Source organism: Triticum dicoccoides, chromosome 7A, assembly GCF_002162155.2.
Source record: "Triticum dicoccoides isolate Atlit2015 ecotype Zavitan chromosome 7A, WEW_v2.0, whole genome shotgun sequence".
NCBI lineage: Eukaryota > Viridiplantae > Streptophyta > Magnoliopsida > Poales > Poaceae > Triticum > Triticum dicoccoides.
Window position 1 is genome coordinate 327,951,369 of NC_041392.1, and position 19,863 is coordinate 327,971,231.

A 19,863-nucleotide genomic window follows, 5' to 3' on the forward strand; every position below is an offset into this window, starting at 1 on the left:
ATAGATTCATCAAAATTAAGTGGTTAAATTACCTTTTTTTGATAGGTAAGTAAGGGGAAAGCTATCTTTATGTTGTAGATCTACTTTTTTCTCCCTAGCTCGCTCCAACAACGTGCACATGCACTTTTTGTGGCCTAGCTAGATCTATGTATGTTTGTGGTGTTGCATATGTTTGTGGTGTTACATATATGTTTGTGTTTGCAGGTACCGGTATTTGAAATGCGATAATTGCCAACATTTTGCCGGAATGTTGATTCATTTCCGTTTCGGCGAGAATTTTGGCACTATGCATTCTTTTTGGTCCTATTTTTAGGGAAAGTCATGCCAATTTTTTTCTTGGTTCTAAAATATCGTTTTGCTCTACCCCGCAGGCGACCATGGTCTGCATGATGACCGAAGGCATCGTGAATAGGTTTTTCGAGCTCCGCGAAGGCCGAGATGCTTCAAATGAACGAGACAGAGATAAGATGTCCGTGTCGAAAATGCAAGCTGAAGAGCCTTATTGCGGACCCGGATTCTGGGCAGGTGCGGGACCACCTGCTCTTGCGTGGTTTCATGGATGGCTATCGGTGGCAAGGTGATGAAGATGACTATGAAGTTGTCCATGGGGGCCGGGCAAGAAATGAGGAAGGGCAGCAAGACAACCACCGCGGCTCGGGCGGGCGAGAAGACGAAGAATCTCCAGGACATGATCATGACGGTGATGTTGTACACAGTCATCATGTAGAAGATGCCGGACATGATGATGTGGAAGATGCCGGAGCCGACGAAGGGCGTGATCATGAAGATGAAGATGCCGGCGGAGCAGACGACGATGGACCATCAATGGGCTGGGTGCAGGACCCTCATATTCAAGAGCTGCTTCTCAAGCAGATGGATAACGCAAGAGCTGCCGCCCGAGAGAAAGCCAAGATGGATCAACTGGAGATAGACGCGGTTACTCCATTATATGAAGGATGCAGGCCCGAGGATACCCGCCTGAGAGTAACGCTCATGGATCTAGAGATGAAGGTAAAACACAAAATGATCGACGCATGCTTCGATGAGAACATGTCATTCTGGCACGAACGTCTTCCCAAGGGGAACAAGTGCCCGACCAGTTTCGAGGAGGCGAAGAAAATTGTGTGTCCTCTGGATTTACCGCACGTGAAATACCATGTGTGCATGAACAATTGCATCATTTATCGGGACGAGCACGCGGAGTCTACCATATGTCCAGTGTGCGACGTCACTCAATACAAGAAGAGGAAGAAAGCTCCTCGAAAATCCATGTGGTACTTTCCGATCACTCCTCGTCTATAGCGGTATTTCACGGACCCTAAGGTAGCAAAGCTCCTGCGTTGGCACGCGGATAGGGAGGAGAAGAAGCGAGAAGATGACGCAAATGATCCAAAGATAAATAAAAAAGACAAGATGCTGAGTCACCCTAAGGATGGGAGCCAGTGGCAAGCGTTGAACTTCGAACACCCAGAATTTGGGAAGGATCCAAGGAACATCGTGCCGGGCGCGAGCACCGATGGATTCAATCCGTTTGGCAGCCAGAGAAGCACACATAGCACCTGGCCTGTGTTTGTGTGGATGTATAACCTTCCCCCCTGGTTGTGCATGAAGAGGAAGTACATTCACATGAGTATGCTAATTTAAGGGCCGAAACAACCAGGGAACAACATCAATCTGTATCTGGGGCTGCTGAAAGAGGACCTAGACACGCAGTGGAAAACGCCAGCCAATACGTGGGACGCCGCAGAGAAAGAATATTTCCCTATGAGAGCCGCACTGCTCACGACGGTGCACGACTATCTTGGTTACGGATATCTCGCGGGGCAGGTGGTCCACGGATTTTCTGGATGCGTCAGGTGCATGGATGACACAATGTATCGCCAGCTAGATAGAGATCCCGGGTCTTCGAAAACTGTGTTCATGGGACATCGAAGGTGGCTTCGCGACGATGACCCGTGGAGGAAACGCAAGGATCTGTTCGATGTTGAAACCGAACCCCGAAGACGCCCGCGTACGAGGAGCGGCGAGGAAATAGACGAGCTGTTGAAAATTTGGAAAGATTGCCCACTGCCGGGAAAAAAGCAAAAGGCGCCAAAGCCGGGAAAGAAGCGAAAGGTGCCAGAGCCGCTGCTGAAGGTATGGAAAACGAGTTCTGTTTTCTCGGACTTGCCATACTGGAAGATCCACTATGTGCCTCACAGCCTTGATGTCATGCATATCACGAAGAACATGTGCGAGAGTCTGCTTGGTACCCTGCTCAACATGCCAGAGAGGACCAAAGATGGGCCAAAAGCAAGGGCAGACTTGAAATCAATGGGCATCAGGCAGGAGCTTCACGCTAATGATGATGATGATGATGAGGCGAAGCAGGACACATAAAGTCGTCGCAAAGGCATAAAAGTCCAAGAAGACCGGAAATCACTACCCTCCCGTGTGCTTCACTCTAAGTCAGGAGGAGATTGATCAGTTTTTCACCTGCCTTGTAGGAGTAAAACTTCCTTACGGTTATGCAGGGAAGATAAGCAGTTACCTAGACCCAGCGAAGCAGAAGTTCAGCGGGATGAAGTCTCACGACTGTCACGTGCTGATGCCGCAGATACTTCCAGTTGCAATCCGTGGGATCATGGACGCGTACGTCTGTGAAACGCTATTTGGCCTATGCAACTTTTTTGACATCATCTCTCGGAAGTCGGTTGGCGTGAGGCAACTCAGAAGGCTACAGGAAGAGATCGTGGTGATACTATGCGAGCTTGAGATGTACTTCTCGCCCGCATTCTTCGATGTTATGGTGCATCTGCTAGTCCATATCGTGGAGGATATCATCCAACTCGGGCCGAAGTTCCTGCACAGCATGATGCCGTTCGAAAGGATGAATGGTGTCATCAAAGGATACGTTCGCAACATGTCACGTCCAGAGGGAAGCATAGCCAGGGGCTTTCTGACCAAAGAGTGCATCTCCTAGTGCACGAATTATCTAGGCATCGAGAACCCCATTGGTATGCTCGTCAACAGGCACCTCGGCAGGCTCGCTGGATGGGGTCACCGCGAGGGTCGCCGCGAAATGCATGTCGACTTCGAGGGTTGACTCGCCGACTATGAAAGAGCAAACCTAGTCGCGCTACAACACATAGACGTGGTCGATCCTTGGGTGGTAGAGCACAAAACCTTTATTAAGAAGACGTGCAATGACTGAGGCCAACCGAGGACAGACGGAGATATAATCAAAGAGCACAAATCATGTTTCACGCGTTGTTTCAAGCAGAAGCTTCTGTCGTACCCTTTACATGAGGATTTTTCCGCGGAAGAGCAACTCATATTCACCTTGTCATAGGGCGCCGAGCACAACCTGATGACGTATGAGGCGTACGATATCAATGTCTACACATTCTACACCGAGGGAAAGGACATGAAGAGCGATGGTTATCAGAACTCCGGGGTAACGATGGAATCCTACACTGGTAACGACAAGGACAGATACTATGGAAGGATCGAGGAGATCTGGGAGCTGAGCTACGCTGGAGAGAAGGTCCCGATGTTCCGTGTCAGATGGGCCAAGAACGTCATAAAAGAAGACCGGTATTTCACCACCATGGTTATACCCGAAGCCAAATCCAAGACCGCGGGCGCAAACGTCACCGCGAAAAATGAGCCATGGGTACTGGCTTCCCAAGTGGACCAATGCTTCTTCATTACCGACCCGCCAAAGCCCAGCCATGTTGTCGTGAGGAGAGGCAAAAGGAAGATCATCGGAATGGATGGAGTAGCCAATGAGCAAGACTTTGACAAGTACGGCGACCCGAAGATGGAACATGATGACAACGATGAAGTAGCAGCATACATGACAAGAAGAAGCAGGACCACCCTACCTAAAGGACGTCCGTTCAAGAGAAGAACTCCATTTACGAAAAATAAGGGCAAGCAGATTGTGAACAGATAGCTAGCGAAGATCGATTGTATTTAAATTGTAGCCTTCATTTCTCGATTGTATTTCATGGGTACTTTTTGAACTCATGAATGTTTTTAAATTTCATGGACACTCGATCTCGATCCCCCTCCATCTCGATCGCTATCCCACCTCGCCAGATCCAGTCCCCCTCGCCGCCGAGCACCCCCCGCACCCTCTCCCCCGCTCCACCGGCCGCCGCCGCCGACCCCCCCCACCCTCCCCCGTTCAACCGCTGCCGACGACCCAACACACCTCCCCCGCTCCACTGCCGCCGATGACCCCCGGCACCATCCCCCGCACCCTCCCCGACCCGCTCCACCGTCACAAATGAATGCAACTAAAATTGATGATATTTTTCAAAAAAATATTACTGTTTTTATTAAAAATTATTACTGTTTCATAATCAAAAATTATTAGATGCAACAAAAAATAAAAAATTACTTATGGCGCACCTCTGGCTGGTGCGCCATTGCTATATAAAAAAAGATTACTAATGGTGCACCTCTGGTTGGTGCGCCATTGCTATATAAAAAAAAGATTACTAATGGCGCACCTCTGGCTGGTGCGCCATTGCTATATAAAAAAAGATTACTAATGGCGCACCGACCGCGGGTGCGCCATTGCTATCTTAAAAAAAACATACTAATGGCACACCACTGCGGGGTGCGCCATTAGTAAGATTCCCCCCTAGCTAATTCCTCCCTCTCCCTCTCGCAAGATCCCCTTCGTCCCTCTCCCTCGCCAAATCCACCCGCGCGCTGCCCCGATGCCGCCGCCCCGACCCCCGCCGGTCTCCACCCCCGCCGCCCCCGCGCCCCCCACCACCGCAGCTCCCCAGCGCGGTCGCCCCCGCGCCCCCACCACTGCAGCTCCCCCGTGCCGCCGCCCCCGCGCCCCCCACCACCCGCAGCTGACTGACGCTATCCCACGCGGCTTCGTTGCGGCACCGTCGCCGTTCTCTTCACCGACCTCGCCGTCCGCGTGCGGCTGCGCCTCCTAGTTGTGGTCTTGCGCAGGCCCCGAGCCCTAGGGTTCCGGCTCCAAGGTGGGTGGCAAGCTCGCTGGCTGTAACGCCCTCGATGCGGCTATATCTCCTACGTGTCGAATCACGACTTAGAGGCATAACCACATTGAAAGCAATGTCGCAAGTAAGGCAATCTTCACAACAACCCATGTAAATAGATAATAAGGGGAAAGGTAACATAGTTGGCTTACACTCACCACATCAAACAAAGTACATAAATAGCATTACAACATCCAAACACTCATGGTCCGACTACGGTACCAAAATAGAAGATCAACCCCAACAAGCGACATGGTCCCGATCGCCCCAACTGGGCACCACTACTGATCATCAGGGAAAGACACATAGTAACGACGGGAAGCTTCATCTAACTCCCACTTGAGCTCAAGCGCATCATCTGGAACGGAGTCATCGGGCCCTGCATCTGGTTTGGAAGTAATCTGTGAGCCACAGGGAATCAACAATCTCGCACCCTCACGATCAAGACAAGGTAAGGCAAGGTAATATGTGGAGCTGCAGCAAGCGACTAGCATATGTGGTGGCTAGCCTGTTCGCAAAAGAGAGCGAGAAGAGAAGGCAAAGCATGAACGAAGAACTATAGATCATCCTGCGGCAAACATTACTCCAACATCGTGTTCACTTCCCGGACTCTGCCGAGAAGAGACCATCATGGTAACACACACAGTTGATTCATTTTAATTAATTTAAAGTTCAAGTTATCTACAACCGGACATTAACAAATTCCCATCTGCCCATAACCGCAGGACAACTTTCGAAAGTTCAAAATCCCTGCAGGGGAGTCCCAACTTAGCCCATGAAAAGCTCTCACGGTCAACGAAGGAGATACCTTCTCCCGAGACATTCCGATCAGACTCGGCATCTCGGTTCTACAAGACACTTTGACAAGTTAAAACTAAACCAGCAACACCACCCAGATGTGCCGACAAATCCCGATAGGAGCTGCACATATCTCGTTCTCAGGGAACACCGGATGAGCAAGACGTCGGGTAGGCCAGCCCAGAGTTGCCCCTGGTAGCCCTGGACATCGCTCGGTTGGACCAACACTTAGAGAAGCACTGGCCCGGGGGGCGGGTTAAAATAAAGATGACCCTAGAGTCCGCGAAACCCAAGGGAAAAAGGCTAGGTGGAAAATGGTAAAACCAAAGTTGGGCATTGCTGGAAGAGTTTTATTCAAGGCGAACTATCAAGGGGTTCCCATTATCACCCAACCGCGTAAGGAACGCAAAATCCAGGAACATAACACCGATATGACGGAAACTAGGGCGGCAAGAGTGGAACAAAACACTAGGAAAAAAGGCTGATCCTTCCACCCTTTACAAAGTATATAGATGCATTAAGATAACAAGATAATATAATGATATCCCAACAAGAAAATAATGTTCCAACAAGGAACGATCTTCAATCTTCACCTACAACTAGCAACGCTATAAGAGGGGCTGAGCAAAGCTGTAACATAGCCAATCAACGGTTTGCTAGGACATGGTGGGTTAAGGGTTTGACATGGCAATTTGGGAGGCATGAAAATATAGTGGTAGGCATCATAGCATAGGCATAGCACAAGAGCGAACATCTAGCAAGCAAAGATAGAAGTGATGTCGAGGGTATGATCATCTTGCCTGCAAAGTTGTCAGAGTTGACTGGATCCTCGAAAGCAAACTCAGCGGGCTCCTCGTTAGCGAACTCATCTCCTGGCTCTATCCAAACAAGGCAAACAAACCAAAAGGACACAATCAACCACATGCAAAACTCAAACAACATGATGCAAACATGGTATGCGATGCGGGATGCGATATGTGATGCATATGCAAGATTTGACAAGGAATGAATGAACCTGGCCTCAACTTGGAAATCCAAGAGTGCCACCGGAAAGGTGAGGTGATTTCGGTTGAAATCGATATAAAGAACACCGGAATCAGATGCACGGTTTGGAAATGGCAAGCAAAACAAATATGGCACCGGTGTGTGATAAACAGCAAGTAGCCATCTAAAAGCATCAAGATAAACATGTTACAGCACTCAAACATGGCAACAAAATACATGGCAGGGATCCACTCATAATTCTTGACAAAAGATGAACACTGAGCTACGGCCAATTCATCCATTAACAGGTTCAAACAAGCATGGCAAAAGTGCAATTGATAAACAGGTTTCAGACTTAGTGAAATTAACATTTGTCTGGAATTTCAGATCAAGTAGCACACTTTGGAGCAAGAAAACTATATGCTACATGAACTTAACATGGCAAAGCAAGGCATGGCATGGAGCTGCTCAAAGAGCTTAACAAAAGTCCCTTAGTGACCTTGAGACAAAAGGGATCAGAAAATACAATTGCAAGCATGTGAACATGGCAAAAACATAATCAGATTACAGACTTAGTGAAAAACTGGAGCATGCAAATATCTTAGCGAGTAGGCATATTTACAAGCTCGATGCACTCACTACAGAGCATGGCATGACAATCTAAGCATACACCCATTAATAATACACATTATATAAGCTAGACATGGCAAGTAAAACAATATATCATGCACGGATCAACCACAACATCCTCGGCAAAATCGCTAACAAGTAGACAATCTGCCCAGATTCATGAAATAGCAAAAGTAGAGCTCGATTGACTCAAGCTAGGCTGCTCCATAATTGCAAACAAAGACACGTATGGATAGAGCACTACAAGATTAACAAATCATCCTTACTGATCATCCTCAAAAGAGGCACGGATTACTAGGAAACAACATGAACATATGGCATATTGATAAAAACAGATCAAGGACTTAGTGAAATTGCTAAGTCCCTGAAATCAGCACTAACGAGTGCACCACTTTGCAAGCTTTTTCTAGTCGCCACACACATCACAAAAATACATGGATAGCACCTCTGTAAAGATGGCAAAGCATATAACAACACTCATGTAGAGCTCAGAGGCATATCATGCACACAATAATCATGGAAAAAAATGACAAATAGCTATTTGGTGCAGCAGATCTGACAATTAACTCAAATAGCACTCTTCCAACAGCACTTCGGGCATCAAGATGAGCTCGAATGAAAATTATGAAATGAGATGAAATGATGTGCCCTCTGAGACGAACATTTTGATATGCTACACGCCCAAAACGGAGCTACGGATGCGGAGTTACGGCAAGATGAACATTGCAAAATAATTAGGGTTTGAGGGATAAAAGTCAACCGAGGAGGGGATCTCAGTTCTGGATCTGGGATCATTGTAGCAGTTACTGTAGCGGTGCATGGACTTCGAGGTTCGCTGGGGGAGGAAGTACGCTGGAGTTCGAGGGGGAGGAGGCCGGAGCTCGCCAGAGTAGGTGGTGGCCGGAGACGCGACGCGGCGGGGCGGATGCGGCGCGGTGGGGCGGCGTCGGGGCGATGAGGTGGCGTCGGGCGGCGGCCGGTGATAGCCGCGGTGGTCGGAGCATCGGGCGGCGAGGAAGCTCTGGCCTCCGGAGTTGTTGAAGGAGGCGGCGATGTGGCGGCGGCGCGAGGTAGGAGGAGAGGCGGCGGGGCGCGGGTCCTCTGGCCCGGGCGGAGGCAGGAGAGGGCCGGCTTCGGGCCGGCGGGCCTCGGCGGCGGCGGGGGCAGGAGCCGCCACGTGGTGCCCGTCTATTGGCGCGGATCAGTGTCCGACGCAGAGACGGACATTATCCGGCGGCGGCGGGGAAATGGATCTAGGGTTTAGGGGGGAGGAGAGACCCGTGAACTTCGGAGGGGAACCTATATATAGGCATAGGAGGAGCTAGGAGAGTCCAAATGAGGTGCGGTTTTCGGCCACGCGATTGTGATCGAACGCTCTAGATGATGGAGAGGGTTTTGGTGGGTTTTGGGCCAAATTGGAGGGGTGTTGGGCTGCAACACACACGAGGCCTTTTCGGTCCCTCGGTTAACCATTGGAGCATCAAACGAAGTCCAAATGGTACGAAACTTGACAGGCGGTCTACCGGTAGTAACCCAAGGCCGCTTGGCAAGTCTCGGTCCAATTCGGAAATGTTTAATCCCCACACACGAAAAGAAGGTAGAAAGGACCACCGGAGGAGATAGAAGCGCCGGAATGCAAAACGGACAACGGGGAAAATGCTCGGATGCATGAGACGAACACGTATGTAAATTCAATGCACATGATGACATGATATGAGATGCATGACAACGACAACAACACACGGAGACAAAAACCCAAACCTGAGGAAATAAAATAACTTAGCGCCGGAAACGGCAAGTGTTGGATTACCTATTAGGTAAATTACATCTGGGGTGTTACACCGGCGCAACCTCGGCGCCGTGTACGACCTCGACTACATATTTGCAGGTGAGCCCCTCCCCTCTCATCCCCCTTCCCCTTCCTTCTTCTTCCTCAACCGATGCTCCGGGTCTCAACGGATATACATGCATGGCCAGTTGCAACCGGCCATCTCCGGTGAGCTCACGCCGGCGACTACAGTATCCATGCGCGCTCACCCCCTGGAAAACCATAGTTTTCATGCTACATACTCCCGTGGAAAACCATAGTTTTAGCCCACCACATGGCCATGAAATGCCCAGTTTATCACTACTCTACTACTACCAAGCAATATGGCTCAGTGCTCCAGATGCTCAAAAACTGGAAGTTTCTTAGCACCTCTTGCTCCATTCATCCATAATGATCTGCTCAGTAGGTTTTGTGGTAGATAAAGTTGCTCTGCACCTGCACTTCAGTAGAAATCAACATTCTTCTACTGCAGATGAAAGTATTGTCAGGTTATGCTCTGGTAAAAAGTCTCCACATCTTGTAGTGGTGGGTACAACAGCTAGTGTATGGTACTAGTACTATGGACCATTTGTGCAGGCAGGAATGTGATGCCAAAACACCATGATGAGTGTTGTGCTCTCTGTTTCTTGGCACCACCACCATACTAGAGTCTGAGACCGCATTTTCACTACTCAGCATGCATTTCAAATTTGTTTACAGCATTGTTTGCTCGAGGCGACAAATAAATCGACATCTGATTTACCCACTGCTCCATGTTAATGTAGAGAATCTGAGACCGCATACATACATACATACATACATACATACGTACGTACATACATACATACATACATACATGAACTGCTTATTTTCCCTTGATAGATGAAGTATGTGTGTATTCAGATGCTTTGTGTAATTGTACCTGTTATATCTGACAACTCTTTATTGTGGTTTTGATTTTGTTACAGTGTTCTCAAGTATAACAACATAGTGGGATCACTGGTCAACATAGTGGGATCATTTTGCAGATTACAGCAAACAACATAGTGGGATCATTTGTCAAGGCCAGCATCAGAGTGCTAATTTACAGGTATAAATAGATAAAAGATTCAGAGAGTAGCTCTTTTCTTACCAGCATCATGAAGGTTGGGAATATCTTTGTAGAAAACAAAAAGATTAGGAAACTGAATCTAAGGACAAGGGCTAAACCTCTGTACTTTACTATCTTTAACATGGTATAAAATACCTGAACTGAATTGGTGGGGCCTCTAAAATTCTGGAAAAAATTAAACTCAAGATTCTGGTGTTTAACCCCGTTGTGTTGCTTCTAGAAATAATATAAAAGCTGTGAAAAAGAAATCTGTGGAGTTGGCACTTTACATAAGTTTGTAGATCATTGTAGTGTCCTAATGTCTAAGACTGTTAGCATGTTAGATATTCATGTGGCATCATATACACACCTATGTAATCCGGGAGTTTCTCTGTGAACTATAAGAATTCAGTGGATTTGGCGTTAACTTTGTGGAACATGAGAACTTATTTGAGTGAGTGAAGACATGCTTATTGTTTGTTAGGAAGACAATTCATAACCACTTGACATCACAGTAATGCTCCAACTGAACATATTAAGAGAGTAGTGAAGTGTTCATGATCAAACAATACAAAAAAGATTCACCCTACAATTTTGTGTTTAACAGAAACCAAAACTCAATACTCAGGAGAACACCTACAAGTATCCATGATTACTAAGACCAGTTACATATCAGAACTTGCAAACATTTTATTACTTGTTGCATTGGAGGTTCATCTTGTCTTGAGGCAAACAAATCAGCATTGGAGGCTCATCTTTGAGGCTCATCTTTATTACATATTAGAACTTGCAAACAAATCTGTGAAAAAGAAATAACAAGCATGTCTTGAGGCTCATCTTTGAGACAGGTTATTTGTGTTAGTTGTCGGAGCATTGGAGGTTACTGCTAAGAGCTGTCACAACAGTGCGTGGCGTCAGTGATGGCCAAGCTGCTAGTTCAACTACTGGCCAACTAGTGGCCGTTGTTATCAAAGTAGTCTTGCAACATGTTCATAGTAATCTCCAACCATATTAGCAGTACTGAATAAAATTTGTCTTGTTTTATGGGAATGGTTGATTACCTTGATTATAATTACTGGATGGTTTATTTATAGTTCTTAAAATATGAAAATGAAATTTATTGTATCCCTCGTTAAAGGTATTTCTAGCAAAACCTGAAATGCTAGATGGATTGATTTTTCTGAGCTGTTTGTGCTCCCTCCATCTTTCAGCTCTCATTTTCAGTGGAGTTGTTGAATTATATGCTCTTATTGGACATGTTTTACGTGTTGATCCATCAATTCATCACATTGAGAAAGACTTGTAAAGATGATGATCATCTTTTACAGAAAACAATATCTGTAAACATGTCAGTAACTTTGCTAGTTTGCTGGGTTTTGTCTCCGACCATTGTGTCGTGATGATTTTGCAGGTACCCCGAGAGGCCCTTGAGTTTGCCGGAATGTCGATTAACTTCCGTTCCGGCAAATTCGGGTACTCCATATGTCCTATTTTGAGCAAAGGTCATGCTGAAATTTTCCGTGAATTTTAGCAGGACTTTGCTAAAAATAGGACATATGGGGTACTTGCGACTAATGCGTGGGCCGGGGTATCTTAGTACTTAGTTAAGTAAGATCAACTGCCCCGCCATTCTTGCTGCATTAAACCATAGTGGCAATAGAGCCAAGTGATTAGGCCCAACTTAGAATTCTCCTTAGCATCGGTAAACCATAGATGATAAACCCAACATAGGTGGCAATAGAGCCAAGTGATTAGTGCCAAGTGATTAGGCCCAACCTAGGGTGCCTCGGCATCGATAAACCCTAAATGATGAAAACTTAACTTAGCATTTAGGGTGCCTCGGCGTCGACAAACCCTAAATGATGAAACCTTGGCTTCTATAGGGTGCCTCGGCATCGATGAGAACCTAAATGATGTACGCTTAGGCTTTTAGGGTGCCTCGGCGTCGACAAACCCTAAATGATAAAAGCTTAGATTTTAGGATGCCTCGGTGTCGACAAACCCTAAATGATGAGACCATGATCTTGTTCCTTGACAATAACCAACTTTTTGACCAAACTTTTTTACTATTTAGAGCGAAACATGGCCCACGACGATGAGGCCAGTGGTTCGGGCGCCAAGCAATTCTGGGAGCTGTCCCAGGAGTTGGAGAAAGAACCTTACCGCTATGAGGACGCCGCGGAAGACACCGATCCTTACTACACAACCCCTAGTGGCGTCGGGGATGACACCATTCATGGTGCCGCCGAGGATGCCACCACTGATGATGGCGGCGCACGCACAGATGGCAGCCAACCGAAGAGGCAACAGAAGGACCGGCGCCCGAGCGTGCTCGGCACCGTCAAGGAGGAATTTACTGAAGTGAACTCTGAAGGGCATCCGACAGCGCCCAAAGAAGTAGTCAAGGTGTACTCGGTTCAGCTCGGGTGCATTCTCTGGAGCACCATATCGATCAACACCGAGAACCTAAGGCATAAGGACCGAGGGAATTTGCGCAACCTCCTCTTCACGAAGCTGCACGAACGATACAAGTTCCCCGCTGAGTTTGTAAACACACGCCTCTCAGGGAATAAAGTGAATAGTGCCGCCCTCACGAGGATGAGCACGGCCCTGTCCACTTGGAGAAGCACGGTGAAGGCAATGATTGAAAAAGGTGATAGTTATGAGAAGATCAAGGCGAAATATCCTTTGATGAGCGAAGATGACTACAAGGAGTTCAAGATCAAGTGCGAGAGCAGCACAACCTCTGAATCAAGTCAGTGGGGGAAAGAAATGCGGGAGTTGAACTTAGGGATCCACCAACTCGGTCCCGGCGGTTACAGAGTGGTGGAGCCTATATGGGACAAGGAGGACGCGGAGCGTGCCGAGCAAGGCCTACCGCCCCGCTTCGAGAAATACCGTGACAAGCAGACCAGGAACTTTGTCAGGGCCCGGTACAAGGAGGACCCGGTAACAAAGGAGCTTACCACAGATCCGAAGACCAGGGCGCTTGAGCTTGTTCTGGTAAGGAATACACCCCCATGTAATTAGCTCCATATGGTTGCATTCTAATTAATCCCCAATATTTCTAAATGGTTCACGTTCCTTCCGCAGTGCAATGAAAGCAGTAGCACGGGGTCGTATCAGAGCTCCCCTTTCGACACCCCTTTAAATAGGGTGTTGAACGTAATGAAAAACAAGGACAAGCTCACTAAGCCATCGTCAGCTGGTCGTGTGGCCGGTAGAGGCTTGTCCACAAAATGGTCGTGATACTATACCGCTGGTGGGCGAAAGGAGAAAAAGACCAGCTCGGAAAGCCAGTCGCGCGAGGTTGAAGCATTCAAGGCACAAGTGGAGCGGATTCTGGAGATTGTACAAGAGCAAGTGCAACGACAACTGGGAACGACGCTCAACGCCATGGTGCCTACGTTGATTCATGGGCTGATGACGTGGATTCCGAGCGGCCAACAGGGTCCTCCCCCGGTTCCCAGCTTCACGGCCTGCAACTCGCACAGTGCGCAGGCGGCGCCATTGCTGTCTCCGGCGGAGGTGGTATTCGTGTCTCCGGCACCGGCACGGGCATTGGATCTTAATGCACCCGGGTGTACGCCGGCTGGCACCTCGCTTCTGTCAGTTGCACGCCCGCCGTTGGTGGTGCCTCGACATTAGCCGAGCTCGACGGCATCATGGTAACTAAGCCTCTCGGCCGATGACTTCATCTCCTTGCCTTTGACTGGGCATCCCTGACGCCCTACATGTTTTTGCAGGGCACCGCCGACGTTCCTTGCACTCTCCTGGACTTCGTGGGCGGCGAGTTGGTCGATGTCGCCAAGGGCATAATCATTCAACCGGGCAACCCCGTGTTCCACGGTAATCCGATGCCACCCATAGTGTATAGGGTTGAACTGGTTCGGCTACTGCCAGGCTGCGATGAGATGTTACCTCCGATTCGACACACTGGGGCCGACGAAGAAGATGAGATGACCCTCAGGGCCTGCGTAAACTGGCCCCTGCTTTGGCTGAAGAGCCAGATTCGTTTGGGGGCGGGGGACACCACCCCACAGACAAGACCGCCAATCGTGTTGGCGCGAAGCCATGGCAAGAACGCCGCAACGCTACCGGACATGCCAGACATCCCTATGGCATAGGATCCAGACATGCATATGGCACAGGATCCGGACGACGACGACAACGACGATGGTACATTTACCAACGTCGATAAGTACTTTGCCAAACATGGGTACGGTGATGAGTTCCACGGGCCTCCTTCTCAAGAACCCAACCAAGACGACCGCGATCTAGCTGGCACGGCAGAGAATCCCAATTGCAACAGGCATCGTATGGCATTCAGTTCTCAGGAGACGCCTCCAGCTGCCGCCTTCACCGAGCCTCAGATAGCTGAGGTGCGAAATATTATCAGCCCCAACACGCTCAAGAAGGGGGTCTGTGAGCAGAACTCAGTCCCATTACAGTAGATCAAGAAGAAGGGACGGAAACGAAAGACTAAAAAGGGTGCCGATGCGAGCCAGCCGACACTGAGTACGATCCGTGCTTAGGACGGGCCACCTTCACCTCAGGATATCTCGAGGAGGGTGCATGTGGCGGGTAGGGCAATGCTAGCGACAAATATGCTCAATGCTGCAACCGGTGCTATGCGGAGAATGCATGACAGTGTTCTTTCTTTAGAGAAGCGGCGTCTCAAAGAGAATGATGTGGCATACCCGGTTTTCGTGGCCAAGGTGCCAGAGGGCAAGGGCTTTGTGGATGGCGTCATCGGGGGTACGATCGTCCTGCGGTTTGATGACATCTTTGCTATGTTTAACCTTCATCTGCTGCACTACACCTTCGTTCGGCTGTTTTCGCTGAGTATGGAGATGCGGATCATTAGAGACAAGACCCTGGACATCGTGATAGTCGACCCCTTCTACATGCATGCCAAGATCTTGGGCAGCGCTGGGGACCGGCAAGTTGCGAGTTCTTACCTCGAAGGCGTCATTCCGGCAAACCCAGATAAGGATAACTTCCTCGTGCCTTACTTTCCCGAGTAAGTCTTCCCCTCACCGCCCCGTAACATATGATTTCTTAGATTTCGATCGTTCTTTTTTTCTAACATTCCATGTTCTGTATAGTGACACACATTGCACACTCATCCTCTTAAGCCCGAAATATTCCGTGGCCACGTATGTTGACCCAGACCGTGAGTCATAGATAGACTACACAAATATCAAGAAAGTTCTTGATGATGTTCTCCCCGGCTATGCCCAATCTAGAGGCACCTTCACTAGGCCAGTTCGTAGTTACGGCAAGCACGTGTTCGCCCACAATACGATGTTCTGCTGCATCAAGCAGCCGCCCAGCGGTCAGAAGGATGCCTACTACGCCCTCCATCACATGCGGGCGATCGTACGGGACCATAATCACCTTCTGCTACCAAATAATCTCAAAGATTGGGCCGCGAGCTTGTTGTCAATCCAGGACACGGACATCAGAGAAGAATTCTTTCGCATCTAGTCGGAGTTGGCCGAAATCATCCATCAAGATGTCCTTCGTACCTTGGGGCAGTTCTACCTCAGACATGAACCGTCCAACAGTGAGATAGACACAACACTACAAATGCAGGCTGACAACGCCCGCAATTTCATGACCATCACGACAAACGGCGGCTTCATCCACGCTCCAGTCCCATGAGTCGAGTCGAAAGTAGTGATGCTATGTGTAGTTCTGAAACATTGATTGGCTCATGTTGTAATTAAACTTTAATGAACTTGTATGTCTCTTTGGTTTGGACAGTCGTTCAACTTAGATGTAATCGATGCTATTTATTAGTAGGACCATCAATCGTGCTATTAATGTCTTGCTTTTCTCTTCCAATCCTTTTGTTGCATACTTATATATTGCTTATGTATTATCTGTTGTTTGGCTTGTGCATAGAGATGTCGTCGTATGTCGTGTACAAGGGTAAGGTTCCCGGAGTCTACGACGACTGGGAGGAGTGTCGGAGACAGGTTCACCGTTTCAGCGGTAACATTTACAAACGGTACACCACTAGGGCGGAGGCAAAATCTAGATACGCCCGCTATCTAGCGGGAGAGAGGAGGGAGCGTTGGAGGAACCGGATGAAGACCAGTTTCATCACGATGATGCTCATCGTGATGACCGCAGCTCTCTTCTATGTGATGGTAGTTTAGATGATCAATATCGACTTGTAATGTGAAGACAAACTCGCTACTCGCGGTCTCGAGACTTGTAATGTTCTATCTTTGTTCGGTCTTTTGAATTCGGAGACTAATATGATGAATTGTATTCGGAGACTAGTCTTCTATTGTATTCGATGAATCTACTGTTGCTGTGTGGTGCTGTCTATATTCTGTCCAATAATATATTTTGTAACCTGTGCAAAAATCAGAAAAGTAAAAAAATTTAAAACTTAATAGTGATACTAATGGCACATCACCTCAAAGTGCGCCCTTAGTATGCCAAAGGATACTAATGGCGCATCACTGCACAGTGCGCCATTAGTATGACAAAGGATACTAATAAAGCATCACTCCACAGTGCACCATTACTGTGCCAAAGGGTACTAATGGCGCATCACACCATAGTGCTCCATTAGTATGCCAAAGCACATGGGTAAATATAGCCCCCTGGGAGGCATACTAATGGCACATGTTGGTATATACTAATGGCGCACGGTGTGGTGCACCATTAGTATACCAGATACTAATGGCGCACCAGTGGTGCGCCATTAGTAAAAAAATACTAGTGGCGTGGTACTAGTGGCGCACCAGTAGTGCGCCATTAGTAGGCAAAACTGGTGCGCCACTAGTAGGCCTTTTCCTAGTAGTGAGAGGCCTAACTATAGAGGTAGAACGACTCGTATATGTGTTGAGAAGGAGAGACCCAACAATGTCTTGAGGGAGATTGGTCGACATCCATACATAACTGAAGGACGGGAAATATGATGGGACAGAGAGAGAGAGGGAGGGAGAGGGGTAGAGTGCTGGATGGGTGATGGAGTTGCTTCTAGAAGATGGTGGGAGAGTCCTATTAGACAAACTGAGGGTGGAACTACAATGTTATCAATAAGAGTGGGGATGTGTTTCTGTGTGTGCCTATGCGTGATAGATCTGTCGGGACGCATCCATGGATGATGAAGGGGAACCATGTGTTTGGTAAGCAAACCTAACTAGATCAATAGATCAATTGTTGTTTGTCGGAGGACGGGAGAGACACAACTAATGAGGTAGATCGATTGACGTGTGGGTAAAAACGAGTTATAAGGACCTAGCTAGCTATATGTATAGCGAGAGATCGGTCGGTGTATGTCCATTTGTTAGAGGCAAATAGGGCCTAGCGAGACGGATAGACTGAGAGAATGGAGCTAGGAGGTGGTGCGAGAGGCCCAACTACTAGCTAGACAGGGGGAGGAGTGTGCGGTTGTGAGATCGATGAAAATAGGGGCGAGAGTTTACACATGTGTCTGACCGTATGAGAGACACGAGGCAAGGACACATAAAGGAGGAGATTGAAGGTGTGTGTGTATGTTGTAGGCAGGCATCGCTGGAGACGTTTATCGATCGGTGTGTGTCGGAAAGGAGTTGTGGAGACTCTGGGAGAACGACCTAAAGAAAAAAATGAATGTGCCCGGTGGATAGAATGCAGAGGGAGGGGGAGGGCGAGGAGGGCGTGTGCATGCATGAGAGAAAGTTAGTGGTAGCTACAAAGGTTAGAGGATTGTGTGGGTGTAAAAGACTAACAAAGATAATAATTTGATATGAAAGAGGATTCATATATTTGAATGGGAGATCATAGTATTTTAAACATTGCATGCATGAATATAGCAGTGATACATGTGCTGTGCACATGTCATACCATAATGTAATAATGCATGGCGTTCGCAACTCACAGCTAAATGCCGAACAATCTAAACCATACTATACATCAAACAATCTCACACTTTATTTGAATTTGTGATAATGTGTGGCGTTTGCAGCTTACAACTAAATATCGAACAATCTAAACAATACTATATATCGAACATTCGCACATTTTATTTGAATTTGTGGTAATGTGTGGTGTTTGCAACTCACATCTAAATACTTGTAGGCGTAGGGGCGGGGCACCATACATAATGTGATAAACACATTATACATATGAGACATGGTTTAGATTATGAAGATCTAGCTAGAGCTAGAATGTAGTGTGATTTGAAATCAAAATAAAGTGGATTCAAAAAATCTAGTTCGAGTTCATATGTAACTCGAGACTAATCATGTGGTGTGCTGTGAAGATAATACACAAAAAATGGTTTAACTTGACAATAATGATGATTGTAGATCTTATTAAAACAGAGAAACAAATTCAAATACTTTGACTTCACAACAATCATTACTGTAGATCTTATTCAAATAGAGAAATGAATTCAAATTTAGTTCATATTGGAGCGCTGGTGTATACGTTTGGAATGCACTAAAACGTTCATTTGAGTAGTAGGGCATGCATTATACACGTACTGAAATATTTTAATTGAACATAATATGAATTCAAAGTTTTGAATGACATTTGTAGTGCGCATTGATTTGGTACAGTACATGTTAGGCTTGTCCAGAAATTTCAACCCGCGCCTTGTTAGCCCGAAATATTTAAGATATATCTTTGTCTTGTTGTGCTCCGACAACTCCCTCCATCTCAACCCGCACCTTGCTATTCCAAAATTACAACGCGCGCGAAAACTCCCACCTCCTGTGAAATCCCGACACGCGAAATGCCCGTGGTACCCCTAAACCGAAAGAACCGCCTCAAATCGGTGGGTGTACTTTCGTAACTTACCCCACATTTCGGACAAGCGCGTCTCTAAGCCATGGTTCCCCACTGCCATCCCATCCGCCCACCCATTCATACACCGAGGCCGCGAAAACCCGCGACGAAACCCCACACCCTGCTCCGTCCGCCACCCAGCCAGAGCGTCTTCCCCGACGATGTCGTCCACAGCAACACCTCGACATCCCTCATCCACCGTACCGGATGAGGATCCATCGTCGATCTCATCGTCCTGCCGGTTCAGCCACCCCGTCCTCCACCTCCAAGGAGCTGCCCCGACGTTCCCCTCATCTTTCGCGCCACCTCCATTCCCACACCGCCGTCTTCACCTGCTCCACCGGAAGAGCATCATCATCACCATTTCCTCAGATGAAGCTGTGGCCTAATCGGCGCCACCAAAGAGGTTGTACACTAATCGCCGCATTTTCTTCTTGATTCGATCTCACGGTGCTACCGGCGCTTTGTCCCGAGTTGACACGACGCGGCTCCATCCACGGCGGCGTCAACGGCCACTTCCTCCACAGCATCGCTCCCTCGGCGGCGAAGTCCACATCAGTAGGAGCTGCTGCTGCTTTAGCTCTCGCTTGCGCTGCTGCTCTACTCTTGCTCTCAGTCCCCTGCCTAGTCTGCTCTTGCTATTGCTCTTGCTCGTGCTGCTGCTCTCGCTCTTGCTCTTGCTTGCGATGCTGCTCGATTTAGCTACACTTCAGTCGACTAAATCGACTTTTGGGTCAGTCGATTTTCAG